Source organism: Myotis myotis, unplaced genomic scaffold (genome assembly GCF_014108235.1).
Source record: "Myotis myotis isolate mMyoMyo1 unplaced genomic scaffold, mMyoMyo1.p scaffold_m19_p_12, whole genome shotgun sequence".
In the NCBI taxonomy this organism is placed as follows: Eukaryota; Metazoa; Chordata; class Mammalia; order Chiroptera; family Vespertilionidae; genus Myotis; species Myotis myotis.
The window spans coordinates 61371270-61393356 of NW_023416316.1; the positions used below are offsets into that span (position 1 = coordinate 61371270).

General features: G+C 40.6%; 1 long non-coding RNA gene across 2 annotated transcripts in view; it reads left to right on the forward strand.

The window, feature by feature from the left end:
• Window positions 1-22087, forward strand: part of LOC118667593 — a 61710-nt gene that overhangs the window by 17890 nt on the left and 21733 nt on the right. The window contains exons 2-3 of one of the 2 annotated variants that reach the window (XR_004971331.1): window positions 3220-3269; window positions 13008-13116. This is a non-coding gene — a long non-coding RNA (uncharacterized LOC118667593). Of the gene's footprint in view, window positions 1-3219; window positions 3270-13007; window positions 13117-22087 lie in introns of those variants that run through there. The other variant, XR_004971332.1, reaches the window with a different exon arrangement.

Genomic DNA, 22087 nt, shown 5'->3' on the forward strand with positions numbered 1-22087 from the left:
AAGGGATTCAGCTTCTATCACTTAATCTAGGTTTTTAATTACAGAAGCACTGAGAATTCCCTGTGGCTGAATATGGATGAATCTTTAAGGCAAGCTGAAGTGTCAGGCTGTCCTTGTGGACATGGATACTCCCAGGGAGCATTTTTTATGAAGAAAAGTGTGGGCTTACTGCCTTTTCATGAAAACTCCTGGAATTTGGCTGGCTGCCTGGTTTATCCCAGGACATTAGTCAGCCCACAAATACCACATTTGTTTATTCAGTCCAGAGCAAGTGAATCCTGCCCTTCTCCCATCTCCTTTGTTGGCAAATGCTTTGTTAACCTGACTCGAGTTCTGCAACACAAAATGAAGTGACTAATCTTTGGGGGTTTCTTCCTTCCAGGTTCTTGTATGAGTAGCTAAATCTATAGACCACAAAGCCTCACACTGTCGTTTTTCCTCATGCTGCTCTTTCATTCGGATGGCTCCACATTGTACTTAAGGAAACCAATACCTACCAGAGTGTGGTTGAACCGGCGCCACCATTAAGAAAAGGAGGTTACTAGGCTTTTGAGTGTTGTGAGAAAATGTTGGCGGCAAAGGGAGGTTAGGTTGATTATTTATACTTTTGTAGTGAATTGTTGGGCATTTGCAATAGTCACCACCTTGCACTCTCAAAGTTTCCTAGTTCTGAATACGTGGGTCTGAAAGCGCAGGAAGTAGGAATCAATACAACAGAGACACTTTGGATGATCATACAGTGAATATGGTCTGGAATATGAAACAAAAAAGAATGTATATCCTTAATTACCAGGCTATTTGTCTATTTATAAATATCTGTAAACTTTTTAGCAAAAGTTCGAGGATCTAATTTTCTGAATTCCCATTGACTACGAAAGGGTGATTTGTTTCAGTAGACAACTGTGATACAACACGGTGCAAAACAGAGGAGGGGATAAAGCAATTCATAAAGATGATCATCCTTACCATAAGCCCCAGCCATTTTTATAACATGTTGCACAGAGCAGCTTGACAAATAATTCTTGTTGATCATTAGGCCTGTAGAAATTCTGTTTGATTCATCATATTTTGACTCTGACTCTAGCCTGTTTTTCTCTCTTCTTTCTACAATTTTTTTGCCACAATTACCTGCCAAATAACTTCTTTCTACCACACTCCTCCTCCCCAGGGTAAGAGAATGCAAGCACAGGGTAGCACTGGTAGCAAGAACATTGAAGAACTATCGCCTGACTTCTAACTGAGGCTTGAATTGGTGCAGTCCTTCTTAGCTTTCCAGCGTGAAGTTCAGGGATCACAAAGGTTGTTTCATCCATGGGACTTTTGCAACTTGTTATTTTCATACCTGACATCTGGGGAAAGATGAATCTAAAAGGTTTTTTATAAAATAGCCATTAGCTCAGGATATATTCAGGAAAGTGTAGAAATAATTCCTGGGCTTTGGTACAGATGATGCACATGCTGGAAAACAAACCTAAAGTGATGAAAGAGGTTGTCTTTTGTAGATACTTTTCTAGACTTGAGTTCTATATCTTTGCGTTTGACTCAGTGAAATCCTTACTGAGCACCTAGTGCATGCCAGAAAGTCTGCTACATTAGGAGGGGTTGGGAGCCCAACTGAGAAACATGAAGGGTGAAGGGAGAATAGATGTAATTAAAGCACGAAGTAGACTAGGATATAGTATACAATGGGTGATAGGGCATTATGGAGGAAGGGAGCATGCTTCATTAGCGGGGCCAGGAAATGCATTACTAAGGTGATGGCATTCTTGTGGGGTCATGAAGGGTAGATAGGATTTTGGCAGGTGAGGAGGCACTGCAGGGCAAGAGAATAATAAGAGCGAAAGCACAGCAGTCCGTTAAGGGTAGAGGCAGGGAAATAAAGGATGGCTGTGCTTATCTTGTGAACACTGAGCTATATGTACGGTTGACTGCGTCCTCTTCCTTGAACCACTGTTTACCCCAGAGTCACCACACCCTCCTGGCTCTTTGCCAGTCTTACCGGCCACTGCTTCTCAGTCACTTTTCCTGCTTACTCTTCCTCAGTCTCACTTCTACACGTTGAAAGACTTCATCATCGGTCTTTTAGCTCCTTCTCCCAAGTTGCTATCATTTAAATAGAAAATATTTAACATCTACATGCCAGTGACTTCCAAATCAGTAACTTTCCCCATGACCCGTGCCCTGACCTCTAAGCTGCATATCAAATTGTCTACCCAACATTTTTACTTTACATTTGCTGTCCACTGGGCCAGTGGTCAGCAAACTCATTAGTCAACAGCCACATATCAACAGTACAACAATTGAAATTTCTTTTGAGAGCCAAATTTTTTTTTTTTTTAATATATTTTATTGATTTTTTTACAGAGAGGAGGAAAGAGGAATAGAGAGTTAGGAACATCGATGAGAGAGAAACACCGATCAGCTGCCTCCTGCACTCCTCCTACTGGGGATGTGCCTGCAACCAAGGTACATGCCCTTGACTGGAATCGAACCTGGGACCTTTCAGCCCACGGGCCGACGCTCTATCCACTGAGCCAAACCGGTCAGGGCGAGAGCCAAATTTTTTAAACTTAAACTGTATAGGTAGGTACATTGTTATTAACTTAATTAGGGTACTCCTAAGCTGGCCTTTGCTAAACACATCCTCAATCTGAGGAGTCGACCTCAGCGAATGTACCCCCACTTCTTCTAATGCCACTTCTTCAAAATAGACTCGCCCAGGCTGAAAACTGACTTCTGCGCATGGGCCACGAAGTTTCAATCGCACTGTACGTGCGCGCCCGCACATGGTATTTTGTGGAAGAGCCACACTCAAGGGGCCAAAGAGCCGCATGTGGCTTGCGAGCCGCGGTTTGCCGACCACTGCACTAGGCCCAAATCAGAACTCTCGATTCTTTGCTCCCCTTCTGCTGGAAATCCTGCTCTTGTACTAGTCTTCTCTTTCTTAGCGAATGGGCCTACCATCCACCTAGGTGCTTAGCCCTCTCCCCAAAACTGGGAGTTATTCTAGATATGGCCTTTTCCCTCATCCTTACCATAAAGCAACAAATGTTTTGAGTTCACCTCTACATCACCCCAAACAGGTGACTATTGTTTTTTCTTATAAGCCTTATGGCAGTAAGATTTGCCTCCAAATGTACATGAACTGCTTTGATAACAATAAGTACTAAATTTAAAAAACATGAATTTTACAGAGATCGTCTCTTGATTCCTTTCCAGAAACTAACTCATAAGTCACCCAGAAGAGCCATGCGATCTTCAGTTTGCATGTAAGTTGGAAATGATTTTTCCCATCTTCCAAAAGAGCCTTCACATTTTCTTGCCTTCCAGACCCAGCTGCTATGGATCAGATACACAAAAACCTGTCCCTGATTATCTTTTATATAGTGAAAACAGCAATAATGATGAAAATGCTAGTATTACTGCTACAAATACTAGCGAGCCACTATGAAGCCCTGCCTTCCACTGCAATAAGCACTGTACATTTACTGATGGTTCAAACCTCACAGACACTATGAGATGGATATGATTATTGTCCTCATTTTGGGTCACACAGTTGGAAAGTGACAGAAACCAGGACACAACCCTATTTCTGTTAGACCCCAAAGCCCACACTTTTAACCGAGAGTAATTTAAAATTCTGAGTCACTGAATAGAGGTAGATGCAGCTTCTAGTGCAAGGAATATATTGGTTGGCTACAGTGAAGAAGACATAAAGATGCATCTCTAGAAAGATGATACTGTATGAAAAATGGATCCTATTTATATCCCCTTTTCTTAGGCCTCATTGTCTATTCTTATGTAATTTTCAAGGTAATTTCATTATGGGGGATGCTGAAAACTTGCCATTCATTTATTCAGTCCCCTCTCTTCGACATTCATGTCTTCTCATTCCCTCCAGTGGGCACCCTCCCTGACATCAGAAGTGTAAAATAGAAACTAGGGAGGAGCATGAACCTAGCAAGAGGAAAAATGAAATTATTAGAAACAATTTCCAGGGGAAGAACACTATTTTTCAGCTATTTCAGTCTTTATTTCTTTCTGGATCTAATGGTGAGAGGCCTTCATAAACTTTAATGAAAGCAGAGAGATTAAATCAGCCAGGATAAACCAGGTTTTGCTATGGTAACAAACAACCTCAAAATCTCAGTGGCTTAAAAAGCAAAGAATTATTCTTACAACACATGCCGCTCAGTAGTCACATTCCATGATGTATTCTCCCTGTATTCACCATTTGTTTGTACCTCATCTTTTCGTTCTGGGCATTAGGGCCATTTTCTGATTTCGTGTGGAAACTACCTTAGGAGCACGCCCTAGACCAGGGGTGGACAAACTTTTTGACTCGAGGGCCACAATGGGTTCTTAAACTGGACCGGAGGGCCGGAACAAAATCATGGATGGAGTGTTTGTGTGAACTTATATAAATTCAAAGTAAACATCATTACATAAAAGGGTACAGTCTTTTTTTTTTTTTTTTTTAGTTTTATTCATTTCAAACAGGCCAGATGTGGCCCGCGGGCCGTAGTTTGCCCACGGCTGCCCTAGACACAGTAGTTCTTGGAACTACCACTGATTTTGTAAGATTCTCTGGAAGGCTAATTATGCCCAGTTCCCTTTTTCCTTGGGTTATGGGCCATACTGCAGTTGACATATTTTATTAGTGTTTCCTGGAGATATCTGGCTCTGAGAGCTCCTCCAAGTGAGACAGGATCCTCTAATTTCAAGCATGGGCTGTGGGAGAAGACATGAGTCTGAGTCAGCTCTACTGTGTGACCTACTAATTGTGTGACATTGTGCAATGTCTTAAGCTCTCTCAGCTTTAGCTTCCTTATTTGAACAGGGTTTTTGTTCATTATTTGAGCAGGGAAAATTGATTGGATCTGAGAGAAGTCAGGAGATAATATTAGTAGAAAGTGTTGATGAATTGGGTGAGGCAGAGGGAGGAGGCAAGGATGACTACCAAGTTTCTATCTCAAGCAACTGGGTGGTGGCACCTTTTAATGAAGAGGAGATAAGAGAATCAGTGTGTGTGTGTGTGTGTGTGTGTGTGTGTGTGTGAGAGAGAGAGAGAGAGAGAGAGAGAGAGAGAGATCAATTTTGAACATGAGAATTTGAGGTGCTTTCTAGATACTATAAGTGGAAATGTTGAGAACACTGAGTTGAAGTTTTAATGGTGCATAGAGAATAGTCTGAACTGATAATAGAGATTTCAAAGTTATTTACATAAAGAAGGTAATTGAAGCTATAGGAGTAAATGAGATATACTGAAAACAAGGGGAGAAGAGGGCCTAGGGTAAGCCCTGAGAACTTTTCTATGTAATGGTCTCATAGAGAAGGTAGAGGATTCTTCCAAAAAAGGTCTGCTTTTATGACACCACACTTTCTTCTTTCCTTCTTACCTTTCTGGGCACTATTTTCTTTTTTTCCGTGAGGAAAAAGATTATGTTGTCTACTTAGAGTGAGGGGGGTGGGCAGGCTTTGGTAGGGTTCCTCAGTAGAGACGTATAAGTTTAAAATAATTACTAAGGCACATAGGAAGGAATGCTGCCCCAATGAGAGGACTGAGGAGATGTATTGAAGTCCTAAGATCAGAGACCATATGGTTTATGACAATAATCTGGATGGTTATAATATGTTACTTAGGAGTGCTCAGCTTTCTAAATTGATCCTGTGTTGGGAGATTGCCAGGGGAGTGAAATATAGGAAGATACATGTATGCATTTGAACGTGCTGCTGGTGAGTAGTTCAAATAGCCAACGACTCATAATCTTTTTAGGGGATGGCTGATAGATGTGAGGAAATGAAGACCTCAGGAACTGAAGGGCTCCATGAGTTTGGAGAGCAGGTGTGTGTAAGTGAGGGTCCTGAGAGCACTGGAGGAGAGGCAGCCAATTCCTAAAATAGGATGTTTGCAGGTAAAAATTTGGGTGTGGAACCACTATAGTGATGACAAGGTTCAGGATGTATGTCTGGCAGGGGAGTCTATGTTGAATGGAGGTGAGGTTTGTTATTGTGTATTTGAGGTCAAGAACAGTGGTTTTAAGATGTTGGGTGGATATCCCACAGAGACACTGAGTTTTTCCAGAATGATGTCATAAGTTGGAATTGAGGAGAAGAGTGTTATGTCTTGAAGAATGTGGCCAGGAGGGCAGTAGATGATAGAAACATAGAAGTGTACATGGTGGTACAGTCAGATGGCATGGGTACCAGGGTAGAAGGGTGGTAATTCTAAAGTGGCCTTAAGGAACCAGTAAGTTATCATCCCTTACCCTTCATTCTATGGTAGATGAAATACACAACATAATGTGTGGAGATGTTGTGCTTATATGGTTTTTCTTTTACTAAAGGAAGAAGATTCTAGAGGGCATAGTGGTTTGAGGAGAGAATTCAAAGAGAGAAAATGTAGGGCATTAAGGGGTTAACAATGGGGGGCATAAATTGACTTTCTTTTGGCATATGAAGATTTTAGGAATGGAAGCCTGTTGGGGTCCTGCCCCAGCAGGTCCAGGGGTTCCCAAAGGTGTGGACGGAGACAGCGTTCAGTTGATCAGCAGCCTAGCCAGGTTCTCTAGCCAGGATCTCCTGCCAGGTTCTGTCTTTATTCTCCTGTTACATCTGTATTTATACCAGTTGATTTTAATCCTATTCATTCTATTCCAATAGTTAGCTCGTTTGTTAATTTAGTTCTGTTGAGTTTAATCCTATCAATTCTATTCCAAAGGTTAGGGCATTTTTTTTTTTTTTTTATTGCTTAAAGTATTACAAAGGGTATTACATATGTGTCCATTTTATCCCCCCGCCCTAGACAGTCCCCTAGCCTCCCCTATCCCCCCATGTCTTATGTCCACTGGTTATGCTTCTATGCATGCATACAAGTGGTTAGGGCATTTTTTAATCTAGTTCTGTTGAGTTTAATCCTGTCTAGGTTAATCTCTGTGTTCCATTATAAGGGCTATTCCAAGGTCACTGCTCTACTGATAAGCTACAAGGAAGTGACTGAAGGAGATTATCCTACCCAGTAAAGGTTATGTCCTCCCAGCCTCCCTGCTTGCCTTCCCTGGGACTGCCCTGTGCTGGTGGGTCTCCAGGGGGTATAGGCTTTAGTGCTTTCCCTGGTGGGCAGACCCCTGGGGATGTGGTCCCAACAAGTCCCAAATTTATTGCCAACAGTCTTAGTCCAAGTTCTTCATAAATAGTACATGGTATTTCTGTAACACTAGGGGGTTAACTCCAGGGGAAAATCCTTACCTGAGGAAACAACCTTTCTTGGGGAGGTGGTCCTGGTTAAAACACATAGCGCTAAGAGTGGGAGCAAACATATGCCATATACGCCAGGTCCCTTGAAACATAAGCTGTGCAGATGTTTCTTCACTACAGTGACTTGTCAAGCAGCAAGGGTGGACCGGCTTCCGGCAGAAGCTCTTGTTGGAATTAATTGACCACAAAGTGAATCATATGGTGACAAAGATATCTGGGAGTCTGAGATGGGAACTGGCCAAATCATGTGAGGGCTGGGTCACTGTGTGGAGACTGGGGTCATGAAAGATATGAACGTGGGCTGCCTCCTGTGTGAAAGGTGAAGGGATCAGGCCTCCTCTCCCTGGGGTGGTCTCAAGATGTGCTGAGTGGCCCACATGCATGATAGTTTTCATTTAACATCTCTTTTCTAGTCTCCCATCAAGTGTAAAAGGTGGGCCCACAAATAATATTAATAAAACATCTGTCTGGCCCTAGCTGGTTTGGCTCATTGGATAAAGCATCGGCCTGTGGACTGAAGGGTCCCGGGTTCGATTCTGACCAAGGGCACATGCCCATATTGCAGGTTTGATCCCCAGTGGGGGTGCAAGAGGCGGCTGATCAATGATTCTCTCTCATCATTGATGTTTCTATCTCTCTCTCCCTCTCCCTTCCTCTCTGAAATCAATAAAGAAATATATTTAAAAAAACACGCAACAACAAAAAAACATCTACCTGTCTTCCATCCCTGGAGTTGTGAAGATTCATTTATGGGAAAAGCAATCATTTATGGGAAAGCACTTGAGCAATTCTAATCACTGTATGTACGCTGAATTTTATGGTTACCCACACCTTTGATGTATTTCACTTTGTGCTCATCCGTGTATCTGTAACACACTCCCTGGGAGAATAAGGGTTTCCCTCTGACAAGCCATGATTCTTTATTTATAGTGTTAGGCTGGCACCTGGGCTGACTCGCTGCAGTGATTATGTAGTCTTGATGTGGACTGGCATCTTTCCCTGGAGCTTGAGTATCTCCCTCAGCAGCTTCTCATGGCCAGAAGCTCCATCTCTGTGTCTTTCTATTACAAAGCCCAGACTCCAGTCTAGGCCACCCACCAAGTTCCTCGCTCCAGTCTTAGGAATGCCTCCAGCTCCTGGCACCTTTGCAGAACTGAGCTGACTGGCATGCGCCAAGCAAAGGTTGCCAATCTCGTCTAGTTTCCCAGGTACACCTTGACGATTCCGCAGGAAGGTATCTAGCACAAAGCACTAGTTGTCTCTGAGAACTGCAGTTTCCCAGTGTCTAAAGTCTTTTAGACTTTCACCGACAGAGATACAACTCCAACCAAGAAAAAGGCATTCCTTTATTAATGCCCCTACCTCCCTTTGAAATGTAACTGAGATTGGGCTCGAGGTTTTGGATGTTAGATGTGTTTTGAAGGGAAAGGAAGCCTCTAGATGGAATAGATTTTTTTAGGGTAATTCTCAAGCAGGTTCATTAGTTTCATTCTATCATCACATTTCTACTGACAGTGGTTTATGTCCCTTTCCTGTCCTGGGATATGGAGATTGTTCTGGAGAAACCACATAACCTTAGAGTAATTATTGGGTGAAGCACAACACACTGGATCAGCTAGTAAGAAGTGCACACATTATTTGTAGTAAAATGGGATGCAGTCTCAAGAGAAAAAAACCCTGTGCTATATGTTCCCTTTGCTCACTTAGTTTATAACATTCTGCGATGTATTCCCTTTTTATTTAGCATCTTTTGTATCCTTATCTCTTCATTCTGGGCATTAGGGTCTTTTTTTTTTTTTTTTTTTGGCTTCATATAGAAACTGCCTTAGGAACACCCCGGACACAGAAGTTCTTGGAACTACCATTGTTTTCACTTGAGGCTTTAACTGCTTCCCTGGAGGCTGAGTACCCCCAGTGCCTTTTTCCTCGGGTAGCTCATATTGAATTCTCTCCAACTCTCTGATTTTATCCATTCGCATCACTCCAGCTTCCTTTACATCTCCAGAATAAGCACCATCTGGGTGATGAGGAGTTGACATCTACTAGATAAATTATAGCTTGTTTAAACGTCTTATTCAATTTAATTTTCTGCCTTGGAAATGCTACTTTACTGGCTTTTTGAGAATTTCCAAAAACCCTATGCTTATTCTTTGTCACTCCAAACTCCATGGGGTGTCCCCACCAAAACACAGGACTGTGGACAGAGAAGATTTTTGTTACAGCCCCCCGTCTCCAGAACCAGCTTCTGGGGAAAAAAACACACACACACACACACCATACAAACCCAATTGTCAAGGATAATCACATTTTTTCTTTAATTTTCTTTAAGTTTTATTTTATTGTTTAAAGTATTACATACTAGTATAAGTATTACATATGTCTCCTTTTGACCCCATTGACCTCCCCCCAGCCCCCCTTCCCCCAGCACATACCCTCACCCCAATAGTGTCTGTGTCCATTGGTTATGCTTATATGCATGCATACAAGTCCTTTGGTTGATCTCTTAACCCCCTCCCCTCCCCTTCCCCTGCCTTCCCACTGAAGTTTGACAGTCTGTTCAATGCTTCTTTGTCTCTGTATCTATTTTTGTTCATCAGTTTATAATGTTCATTATATTCCACAAATGAGTGAGATCGTGTGATATTTATCTTTCATAAGCCAGTCAGAGAAAGATAAACAAAACTTTTGATCCTCCTTTTCTTTTCCTAGGCCAGTGAACATTTAATACATGAGTGTACTTTGTAGAATTGCACAGGCATCTTTAGATAGAGAATAGCATGATTCTTCTTACTGTAAGAAAACAGGTCTATAAGGTTTCTTTTATTTAGGAGACTGGACTTAATCATTGTCATCTTCAGTACTTAGTGGTTCTGCCAAGGCAGTGTGGTCAGAATGAGGGTGGGGTGGCAAATAAATGAAGCTTTTGGGATCATGAGCTGGGTTGAGTCATGTAAGGAACTGTCTCAACTTCCTTACCTAACACAGCACCAAAATGTGTTATTATGATCACAAAGTGCTGATTTAAAAGGAAAATGAAAAACATATACACAAATAGCTGTCTAGAAAGGATGTGGAGAGCAGAGCTATGAAGGCAGAATAAGGCATCTCCTTTAAGGCACACACCCCACAATGGTTAGCACTCTGCTGGCCACATGGTAGGGGTTAACAATGTTTGTTGATTGAACTGTTTTTTGAAAGAATATTATGATGTACAAAGCAAAGAGCTCAAAATATCTTTATAAATCTTAAGAAGCAGGCCTTTATGTTCCATATTCAGGTAAAACACACAAGTCCATAAGCAGACTGAGGAGTGAGTGAAAAAGATAAAAGGAGGCAAGTGTTCAAAGTCTGTCGTTTCTCCCCAGATTTTCTTTCTCTCACTTCCCTCTTCTTATTTCAGGAGTATGAATATCCTTCTGTTTTATCACTCTCTGATTTTCTGACTCAAACAAGATAACAACTATAATTTGTTGAGCAGGAACCATGACTTGTTGGTCTTTGCAGCACCTCCCCTCCCCCCCACCCCGAGCATATCATAGTCCAGTGCCTGATACATAAGGGAGGTTTACTATATATTTGAATGTTAGTTTTATCTTTACTTCATCTTTCTTTTCCAGATATCCCCCCTTTTCACTATTTGTGTAAGCATAAGCAAAACTTTCTCTTTATTGTCCTTCAATTTAATCAGGCTGCTCAACACTGCTATGTTCTTATTCAGAGCTGTGAACAAGTTCTAAAGGTCCTGGTCATAAGTATGATATGATTTCACTCATATGTGAAATTTAATGAACAAACTGAAATATCAAAATAGATATTTTGTATCAAAATACTCATAGATAGAGAGAAGGCAAGACAGCTCTGTTGGGGATGTATGTGTTGGGAGGTGTGGAGGGATTGAGCAAAAGAGAATAAAAAAGAGAACTCATGGACATGGACAACAGTGTGGTGATTGTGCGGGTGGTGGTGGAGGTGGAAGAGGGCATAGGGGGGATAGATGGTGATAGAAAAAAATAATATAAAATTAAAAAATAAAGGTCTTCGTTGTTATGGACTATATAATCAGCCAGGGGAGGAAGACATTGAACAAATAACTTTGGTTTGATAAATGTTAGGGAAAGGAAAGTTCAGGATGCAAGAACATATAATCAAATCTAGGAGATCACAGGAGGTATTCTTGGGAACTGTGAACTGAAGGAAAATAATATTTGACTAGATGGCCTGACCAGGGTAGCTCAGTGGTTGAGCATCGACCAATGAACTGAGAGGACGCTTGTCTGATTCCTAGTCAGGGCACATGCCTGAGTTTTGGGCTTGATCCCCAGTGGGGGGAGGTGTAGGAGGCAGTCGATTAATATTTCTCTCTCTTTGATGTTTCTATGTCTCCATCCCTCTCCCTTTTCCTCTCTAAAATCAATAAAAACATAAAGAAAAAGATTTGATGAAATTGGGGATCAGGCAGGCACTGGGGAAAGAGTATTCCAGGCAGATGGACAGCATGGTTCATTCAAAGAAGCTGAAAGGTGGAGTTTCCCGAGGAAGAATGTGAGGGTGTAACTCTTAAGAGGCCTGTATTGGACTCCTTTCCAGTGGTGTGTGTGGTCTTTGAGTGGCTCTGCAATGAGAATAACATCAATATTACCCTACTGAATGAGCTCTTTTGGTAAACATACACACATGCTTTCTGAATTTATTTATTTATTTTCCAAGACATGGACAATGAGTCAAGCAAATGAAACACCATCAAGCTTAGATAGTATCTCCCACTAAGTTCCTTGGTGTAAATTCTTTGATTCCTTAAGTTCTACAAGTGGCAGTAAACTGGTGGTCAACCAATTAATTGAGTTCTAACGAGTAGTAGCTACACCCAAGTGATTAATACAGCCTATTAGGCTGAGCTTTTCCTGAGCTACAGTGAATCATGGAAATTATCCCAGGGAACCATGCTTTGATCTTCCTTTCTGGTAGTTGTAGATGTCATCAGAAGTTAATTTACTGTAACCTCCTATAACCAAGACAAACGCAATGGCCTGCCCCTCCTCATTGCCTGCTACCTTCCTTTTCTAGGCTCTTTCAGATGCTTCTTTTAAATTTGATTCTCCCTGTATAAAAATGAATGAAGTGGGATAAAGGTGGGATACACCGAGTGATAACCCACACCAAGCCCTTGCCTTGCAGCTCTCTAAGCAAGGTCTTGCACCCTGCACTCCTTTGGCATAATAACTTCTGGCTGGCTCATGGGTAATGGAGGACAAGCAGGAATATTATCCACTGACAGATTCCCAAAATACACAGACCTTTTTTCTCAAATTAACCACTATAGCTGAGGAATATGGATAGGCAACACAAATTGTATGCTCAGCAAACTTCATTAAAAGTACTTCAGTATTTTCATCAAAGAGAGTGGAATGTTGAGAGATACATGATTGTATAAGTATTGAGGAGCACATCCCTTAATGCCCAGAGGCCTCACATTTAGTGGTGTTGAAATCCCGTTCATTTTTGAAAACCAAATAAATGTCTGTCCTGACTAAGGTTAGAAAGCAGGATCAACCCTGCTTTATAAACATAAGACTATGAAATCATGTGTTATTGTCAGGGGTTGAAATGGAGTGTGGGACAAACATGCAAGATTTTAAATTGTGTTTTAGGTAATAGAATTGGAGTCAGTAATGTTCTAGTTTGGAGGAGTTAGAGTTCTTTGAGTCATTGATAGATTCATCAAAATTCATTGAATGACTTCAATTTTTTAGGCACTGTATTTGGCCCTGGGGACACAAAGATGAATAAGCATGGTCTAATGGTCCTTGGAGAAGACATGTGAACAAATGAATACCACACAAAATGTGTATTTCAGTCGAGGTAGGTAGGAAGGTCTAAGTCAATTGAGTGGTCAATTTCACTTGTGAGGCGGGGTATAATCAGGGCCGGTTTCCCAGGGAAAATGACGTTTGCTTCAATGAGTCAGCATTTTCCAGAGAGACAAGGAAGAATAAGGGCATCTCAGATACAGGGAAGAGTGTATACAAAGTGACATGTGACAATACAGTACATGGAAGAAACTACAGTCAGGCAGAACTGAAATGTGGGGCACACGGTGAGATGCTACTCATGAATCAGGGCTGAGGTAGTGGAAGTGTAACAAATGTCTGCCTCTGGGGCACAGAGAGGTACTAACTTTCTGCAAAAACAGTTTACAGTATATGCTTTTAACCTAAGATAGTCATTAACAGGAGCTCACAGAATCCGAAATCAGTGCATATACACTGAGTGGCCAGATTATTATGACCAGCCAGATTATTATGACCACCCCATCAGTACTTCATTGACACTTCCAAAAATACTGAATATTGAAAACTTCCTAAGCAAATACTCTCAACTTATTATTATTATTATTGGCATAACTAATTCACTTCATTGTACTGATGGGGTGGTCATAATAATCTGGCCACTCAGTGTATAAGTGATCTAGCAAGGCATTTTGCCCAGCGTAGTTGTTGATTTTGTCTGACCCAAAGGACTTGAATTTGGGAGGATACAGGCAGCCATCTTGGCCATGTGTTGCCTAAAGCAGAGCCCAGGTAGAGGTAGGTAGCAGAGGAATGGAAGAAGATTAGATCTTGGTGACGTGAGTCAGCGCTGGGATTAAGCCACACCTAAAACATGGCCCTGTCTGGGCTCTTTAGATTCAAGAGATAAGTCAGGTTGAACTTTTTGCTTAAGTCAGTTTTGTGTGTGTGTGTGTGTGTGTGTGTGTGTGTGTGTGTGTGTGTGTGTCAATTGCAACCTAACAGATACATCTGGCATCTTCATTTTATAGTTCAGGACACTAATATCCAGTATGACAAGGTGACTCACTACCAAGTGGCTAAAGATTGATACCAGACCCAGCTCTCTTGACTCAGGCCAGGTTTAGGAAGATGCAGCATTTTAAAAACCTTCTGCATGTGAGGCCTAGATATACATGCACCTAGAAATCTGTTTGCAGTGCCACATATTTGAAAGTGTGATTACGTTCAGGTTTAAAATGGCATTTCTAAGTAGCAATGTTGTAGAAAAAGCATTCAATCAAGAGCCTGGCATTACTGGTTCTCTCATGGCTTACTTTGGCACCAATTATCTTTGTGGCCTTGGGCACACCTCTCTGGGCCTCAGTTTTTCATGGCATGTGATTATTTCTAAGTCCCCTTCCATTTCTGTGATTCTAAGCATAAGTTCACTCATTTTTCAATGATCCATTATGGATTTTACATATTTCTACATACTCTGGGGAAATACTTTGTTGTTGTTTTTTTTAAATTCATCTTTATTATTTGAAAGTATTACAGATGCCCTCCTTTTTTTCTCATTAACTCTCTCCACCGCAATCTCCCCTGCCCCCCCCCCCCCCCCCCCCCCCCCGCCGAGGCCTTCACCACACTAATATCTGTGTCCATAGGCTATTAATATATGCATACAAGTTATTTGATTTATTTCTTCCTGCCCTCTCTCCCCACTTCCTTCTGAGATCTGTCAGTCTGTTCCATGCTTCCATGTCTCTGGACCTATTTATTTTGTTCATTAGATTCCATATATAAGTGAGATCATGTGATGTTAGCCTTTCTCTGACTGACTTGTTTCGTTTAGCTTAACAATTGCTAGGTCAACATGCTGTCTGAAAGGGTAAGAGATCCTTCCTTTTTACAGGTGCATAGTATTCCATTATGTAAATGTCCCACAGCTTTTTTATCCACTTATCTACTGATGGGCACTTGGGCTGTTTCCTGATCTTAGCTATTGTAAATAGCACTGAAATGAGCATAGGGGTACATATATCTATTCTGATTGGTGGTTTGGGGTTCTTAGGATATATTTCCAGAAGTAGGATCACTGGGTCAAATGGCAATTCCTCTTCTAATTTTTTGAGGAAGCTTCATATTTTTTTCCACAGCGGTTGCACCAGTCTGCATTCCCACCAGCAGTGTGCTAGATTTTCCTTTTCCTCATCAGTGTTAGTTGTTTGTCAAAATACTGCTATCTTATTTCATAGAAACTGGAAGGTGATAATAAATATGAAAGTCATTATGAGAGTAGAAAACATGAATGTGAAAGTTCATGTTAATATAGTCCAGTTAACACATAGAAAGGGAATGGACTGACTATTCTTGGGGGGGAAAGGAGTGTGGGAGATGCGGGAAGAGACTGGACAAAAATCGTGCACCTATGGATGAGGACAGTGGGTGGGGAGTAAGGGCGGAGGGTGGGGCGGGAACTGGGAGGAGGGGAGTTATGGGGGGAAAAAAGAGGAACAAATGTAATAATCTGAACAATAAAGATTTAATTAAAAAATATAGTCCAGTTAACAATAAATGTTAATATTGTTGTAGACCATTCCTTTTTTTGAACAGTACAAATTGTTTTACACCCATATTGGCCCCTGCCACTAATTAAAATATTATTTTTTCTGCTTATTAATTTCTGTGAGACTATTATTGTCTTTTTATTGATAAAGGGAAAGCAATATTTGTCAGATGTTTCAGAAAAAAGAGTAAGAACAGCTATACTGTTGAAAACAAATAGCTATTGTCATTATTCTTTTTCTACCAAGAACATAATTCTTTCTCTCCTTAAGAACTATTAATTTTAGAGCAATATTTTCATTATTCAAAAAAATTACCCAGAACATGTGTCAAACTATCACTACCTCTGCAAAATATTTTAAAGAGCATCTGTGCCTTTAGGCTGGAAAGTATGCAAAAATCCCCTAACATTTTTTACACCAAACCCGTGTGCTTCATATACACCACCTCAAAGAGGAACATTACCACTCTAGCACTTAGAGAGATTTCTAAGAATATATGGGTGTAATTTTCTGTTAACTGAGAGTGATTGACAGTTCGTGGAAATCTGCCTACGAAATAACCAGTTTACAACACCCTTCATTTTACTTGACCTGAAGGAAGCTGCCTGTCCCATTTAGCTACTGGCAACTCTTTTTTTTAAAATTTATTATTATTATTTTTACCTTTAATTTCTTTATTGGTTAAGGTATTACATATGTGTCCTCATCCCCCCCATTAACACCAAAGGACTTGTATGCATGCAAATAAGCCCAACCAATGGACACAGACAACAGGGGATGAGAATGGAAACTCTTTTTCTTTATCATCCTAATTGCCTAAGTCCTTATGGATATAATATGTAAAAATCTATGTTTATTTAATTTAGTTGTAATAAAACCAGTGTTCTTTTGGCTGTCCTTACTATTTCTATTTGAGAGTTGTTGAAGTCAGATCATGTATGTAAAACTACAGTGTGTTCTAGATCTAAAATCATTATACACACTTAGAGGATATAATTTGGGGTCCTAAAACTTTAACATCAATATTACCAAGAGAAGAGTTTTGTTTTATTACATACGCACTGACAAAGAACAACTATATTACACTGGTGAAAATAGTGGTTTCCAAATAAGAGAGAGGACTTAGAAGAAAAAGCCAAACTGAATTTATTTTATTTACAGAACTTGTCTAAAGGGGAATTATGAAACTATCACTAAACAGTTTTTGATGAAGTCTCTCAAAACCTAAGACTTTCCTTTTGCCTCCCAGTGAAAATCTTTGTCCAGGCCTACACTCTCAGTGTGTTGCTCTCAGATGCCACTGCTGGGAACTGGGAGCTGGGAGTGGAATGGGTTTGGAATGAGTTTCTAGGGACCATTGTGCCTTTCTTGGATGTTACTGAGTTCCTGTACTTGTACATTCTCCACTCTGTAGAGAGGGGTCTGCATGTCTGTGGACCATGGTTTAGAGAATGTCCTGTTCTAAAGAAGCCCCATCTGGTTTTCTAGGCCAGATACATCAGTTTGCCATAAGATTTTCATAGGGCCAATGTCACACTTCAGACTTCCATCTGGTCTACCACCGATATATCTAGACCATTGTTCCTCTATGTCATGGGTATACCACTGGTGGTAAAAGAGAGGATTTTAGGTGGTACATGGATAAGTGTTTTATTGTTATGTATTTGAAAGCATATAAAATATATTCGTTTCTTATTTAAATACATTTACTTAAAAACTGTCATTTGATTTAGACCAGCAGTTCTCAACCTGTGGGTCGTGACCCCTTTGGCGGTCAAATGACCCTTTCACAGGGGTCGCCTAAGACCATCCTGCATATCAGATATTTACATTACGATTCATAACAGTAGCAACATTACAGTTATGAAGTAGCAACGAAAATAATTTTATGGTTGGGTCACAACATGAGTAACTGTATTTAAAGGGCCAGAAGTTTGAGAACCACTGATTTAGAGACAAATATTAATAAGAGTTCTGGAGGAACTCATGTATGGCAAAAAACATGAATGTAGCCTGTGAATAGCTGAAGTTTGGGAAGCATTGTTAAAGACTAGACCAGCTCCTTGCTTATCCCCAGGCACTCAAAATAGCTAGACTCTATAAGATTTGGGATGTCCTTTGCACATTGGCCTTTGCCTTAAGAGTGTCAGGCAATGATGAGGAAATACACCTCAGAAGATTCTAGAAGATCTCTAACAAGAAAGTGGTGATGAATACGAAAGAAGGGGGCACAGGGCATGACTGAAGTAGAGAAAAGGACTTTGAGACTCAGCAGTTGGGAATTGTGAAGGTTTCCTGAAAGAAAGAAGACTTAATTGGGATGAGCAGGAACTAGCCAGGTGGAGAAGAGAAAAAGAATGACACAGTCCAAGCTCATTTCTTACAGCACAACCCCAGTTTGTGAGCTTTGTAGTCGTAATCTGGGGCAGGTGGGAGGGACCAGGCTATCTGAAATTTCATTCCTGACACAGGCATTCAAGTGTATGTAGCTTGGTATTTACTGCTTCCCTTTCAAAGAACAGGTGGAACAGGGTGATGGTCTTCTCTATGATCAGTCCCAACCACAGGCAAACAGGGCAAGAGCAAAAGAGGTGGACCACCTAAGGAACCACCACTCGCATGGAATAAAGGCGCAGGAATCAGAAGGGGCTTCTTCAGGGCCATATTTAATTCGTTCAAGAACTGTCCCACTTCATTGTCTAGGAGTGTCTTAGAGCAGGGAAACTGTGTCTAAGAAGGAGGCTCTGCTTAAACTCAATACTGGGAGGGGCGAGGGCAGGGAGCAGTGCTGGAGTTCTTGCTCTCCTCAGCGGAGTTTGAGTCTTTCCTTAAGTCAGACATGTTTGTTTTTTTTTTAAAATATATTTTATTGATTTTCTACAGAGAGGAAGGAAGAGAGATAGAGAGTTAGAAACATCGATGAGAGAGAAACATCGATCAGCTGCCTCCTGCACATCCCCCACTGGGGAAGTGCCCGCAACCCGGGTACATGCCCTTGACCGGAATCGAACCTGGGACCCTTCAGTCCGCAGGCCGACGCTCTATCCACTGAGCCAAACCGGTTTCGGCAAGTCAGACATGTTTGATAGAGAAGTCAAAAGGCAGCATCAGCCTTTTTTGAACATAAACAAAGAAATAAAAATAATATGCTCTCTCAGAATAACATAGAGCAGGAATGTCTAGTAAAAATATAACGTGAGTCATATATCATTAAAGGATTTAATAGACACATTACATAAGTAAAAATAACCAGGTGAAATTAATTTTAATAATATCTTTTATTTAACTCAATATACCTAAAATATCATTTTAACGTGTGACACATATACAAAATGCCACAAATATTTTGCATTCCTTTTTTTGTGTGTAAATATTTGATATCTGTTGCTTATTTCCCATTTATAGCACATGTCAATTGGGATATTAAGTTATTATTAGAAACAACATTTAGATTTTATTTATTTTAAAATACATTTTTATTGATTTTAGAGAAAGAGGAAGGGAGAGGGAGAGAGAGAAACATCAATGTGAGAGAGAAACACCCACTGGCTGCCTCCTGCACACCCCCTGGGCACGTGCCCGGACCAGAATAGAACTGGAGACCCTTTCGTGCATGAGATGATGCTCAACCAACTTGGCTAGGGCATATTTAAATCTTACAATTCTTGAAGTTGAAAACGTAGATTCCTATATCCAAATTGCTTCAAACATACTTAAAGTTTTCCAGTAACTGAATTGAAGATCATAAATAATTATATTTATTATTTCAATTAAGTTAAATGAAGATAAAATTCCAGTTCCTCAGCTCTATTAGCTATATTTTAGGTGCCCAATGTCACATGAGTCTTGTGGTAATTGCATTGGGCCGTAGAATAGAAGAAAAAAAAGTCAAAATAAGTTTCCTTGATCACTTTTTTTTCTGTAATGATTACCAAGGTAGGAATTTCATAGGAAGTTGGGTGATGAAAGCACATTGAATACAGGTACAGAAAGCCTAGACCAGGCTCCGTCACTGATCATGATTTTCTCTTAGAGGAGAATGACACCTGCTTCTCTACCTTGTTGGTTTTGCACAGATGCTTTAAGGATCCAATGAAATCCATAATTAAAGAATTTCTTGGGTGTGAGTGGTTTTCAAATCTCTTAACCAATGATTCTCTGTCCCTAGACCAAGTGCTCCACCCCCCCCAAATGATAATCCTCCATATTTTTAAGCATTTTCCATCATATCTTTTCTTAAATGGGTTTAACAACTCCAATTCCTCCACAGTTATTTCCCCCTAAGCCATGAATTCAATTTCACTATCCTGGTCCCTATCTACTAAACACTGTTCTTGTTTGTCTCTATCCTTCCTAATTGTGATATCTTGAACCGAATGTACTTAGATAAGATTTGACCAGTGTAAGGTACACTCTCTGTGTGTGGGATCTTCCTAATCTAGAAACCACACATCTACTAATGCAGTCTCTAGCTCTGTCTTTGCCTGCTTTTTAATGTTTTTCTGTTTTTGGTAGCCGCAGTCACTTGACTCATGTTAAGCTTATCAGTAACTGAAACCCCCATTTTCTTTCTTCCTGTACGTGTTTGATTAATTTGGTTGCACTTTCTGAACTGCCTCTTTTCTTTAATTAAAAAAGTTAATGTACTATTTGAGGCTGTTATATTTTTCTTTCCCCATCCAACATTTTAAGCCAAATTGCATTCAATTTGAACACTGGGTGGAAAAGGTCTATGAGGAGCCTTAGGGAAGTGCCTCTTGAACTTTAACACACACACACACACACACACACACACACACACACACACACACATCTTGGTTAAAATGCAAATTCGTTTTTTCTCTCTTTTTAATTGAATTTATTGGGGTGACATTGGTTCACAAAACCACACTGGTTTTATGTGTACAATTGAATAAAATATCTGAACACTGCATCGTGCGCCCATCACCCCAAGCAAAGTCTCTTTTTTGTCTCCATTTCCCCCCACTTTGCCCACCTCCACCTAGCCCCCCCACCCCTTTCCCTCTGGCTGTAACACACTGTTGTCTGTGTCTATGTGTTATGTATAGATTTTTGTTTTTTTTGTGTTTTTTTTTTTTTTTTTTTTTTTTGCTAATCCTTTCACCTTCTGATTCAGTAGGTTTGGGTTAGGGTCCAAGATTTTATATTTTTAATAAGCTCCCATGAACTACATTTTGAGTAACAAATTCTTAAGATACCTGAATGTGTGTTTTTATTTTTAATTTTTACAACCAATTCTTTTTCCACATTTTCTTTACTTCATATAAATATGCATTTTCTATGTAAGCCCTCCCTAAGATCCTTTAAAATCTTAGCTGGGACTTATACGTATATGCAGTTTTGAGCTCCTCAGCTCTTTAAGGGAAAAGTATACTCTTTTTTTTTGGATTTCCACATAATCTGGTAAAATGAAGAGTGTTATTAAATGGTGCTGATTTTTACTGAGTTTGTTTGGGTCCACCACAAGAGCTGGAAAAGGCCAGAATCATGGAACTAACACCAAAGAAGTTGCCAATCTCTGAAAAATATTTTTCCAATTGGCCTTGTATGAGATTTTATTTTTATTTCCTCTAGTTCTAATTTATTCTGTCAAAATTAAAAAGAAATCAATGCAAAACATAAATATCAAAGATTATTTAATTTTACTGGAGAGTAGAAGAGAGAGGAAGGCTAAGAGAAGATGTGGTGGTCCTGTTCTAGGTGGGAAAACCATGAATTTAATGTTCTTGGAAAGTTTGGGGTTCCTCCACCATTTATACCCTCAGATGCAGACCCACCCAAAGTGAGGCAAAAAGTATTGTTGTTTTCTTTTCAGAATGGGAATTAGCCATAAGTTGGTTTCTTTTTTTTGTTCTCTCTTCTCTTGATTTCTTTATTATCTCTAGATCTTCATTTCCCCTAGATGCTCCTTCTCTCCTCCACTGTTTTAGCCTTTTTTCTTTCTTCTTTATCTTCTTAGATTCTTCTAGCTTTATACTTATATTAGAGGCCTGGTGCATGAATTCGTGCATGGGTGGGGTCCAGCTGACCTGCCCCGATTGGCCCTATTGGGGAGGGCCGGCTGGGGGGAGGAGACTTGGGCAGTTGGTGGGCCGGCCCCTCCCACAATCAGGGTAGGGGGGGCAACCGGGGGCAGGGCCAGCCGGGGGGAGGGACCTCAAACAGGCCAGCTGGTCCTGCCCCCTGGTCAGACTCCCAGTCAAGGGGATAATTTGCATATTAGCCTTTTATTATATAGGATTTGTCACATTTCTTTGACACAGTGTCTTTCTAGTAATTCAGATAATCCTCACCTGATACTTTTAATGTGTTTTGGGCAGAGTCATATAGAGCAGCATTGGCTTATGAAAATGAATTGCCAGAATCTGCCCAGGGCTGACAAGAGGTGGAAGAAGCCAGGTGTGCCTCCCACTTACAGGTCTGACAGGGGCTCTATGCAGTGTTTGGTGCTCTCTGCTAAATCTCTGAGGT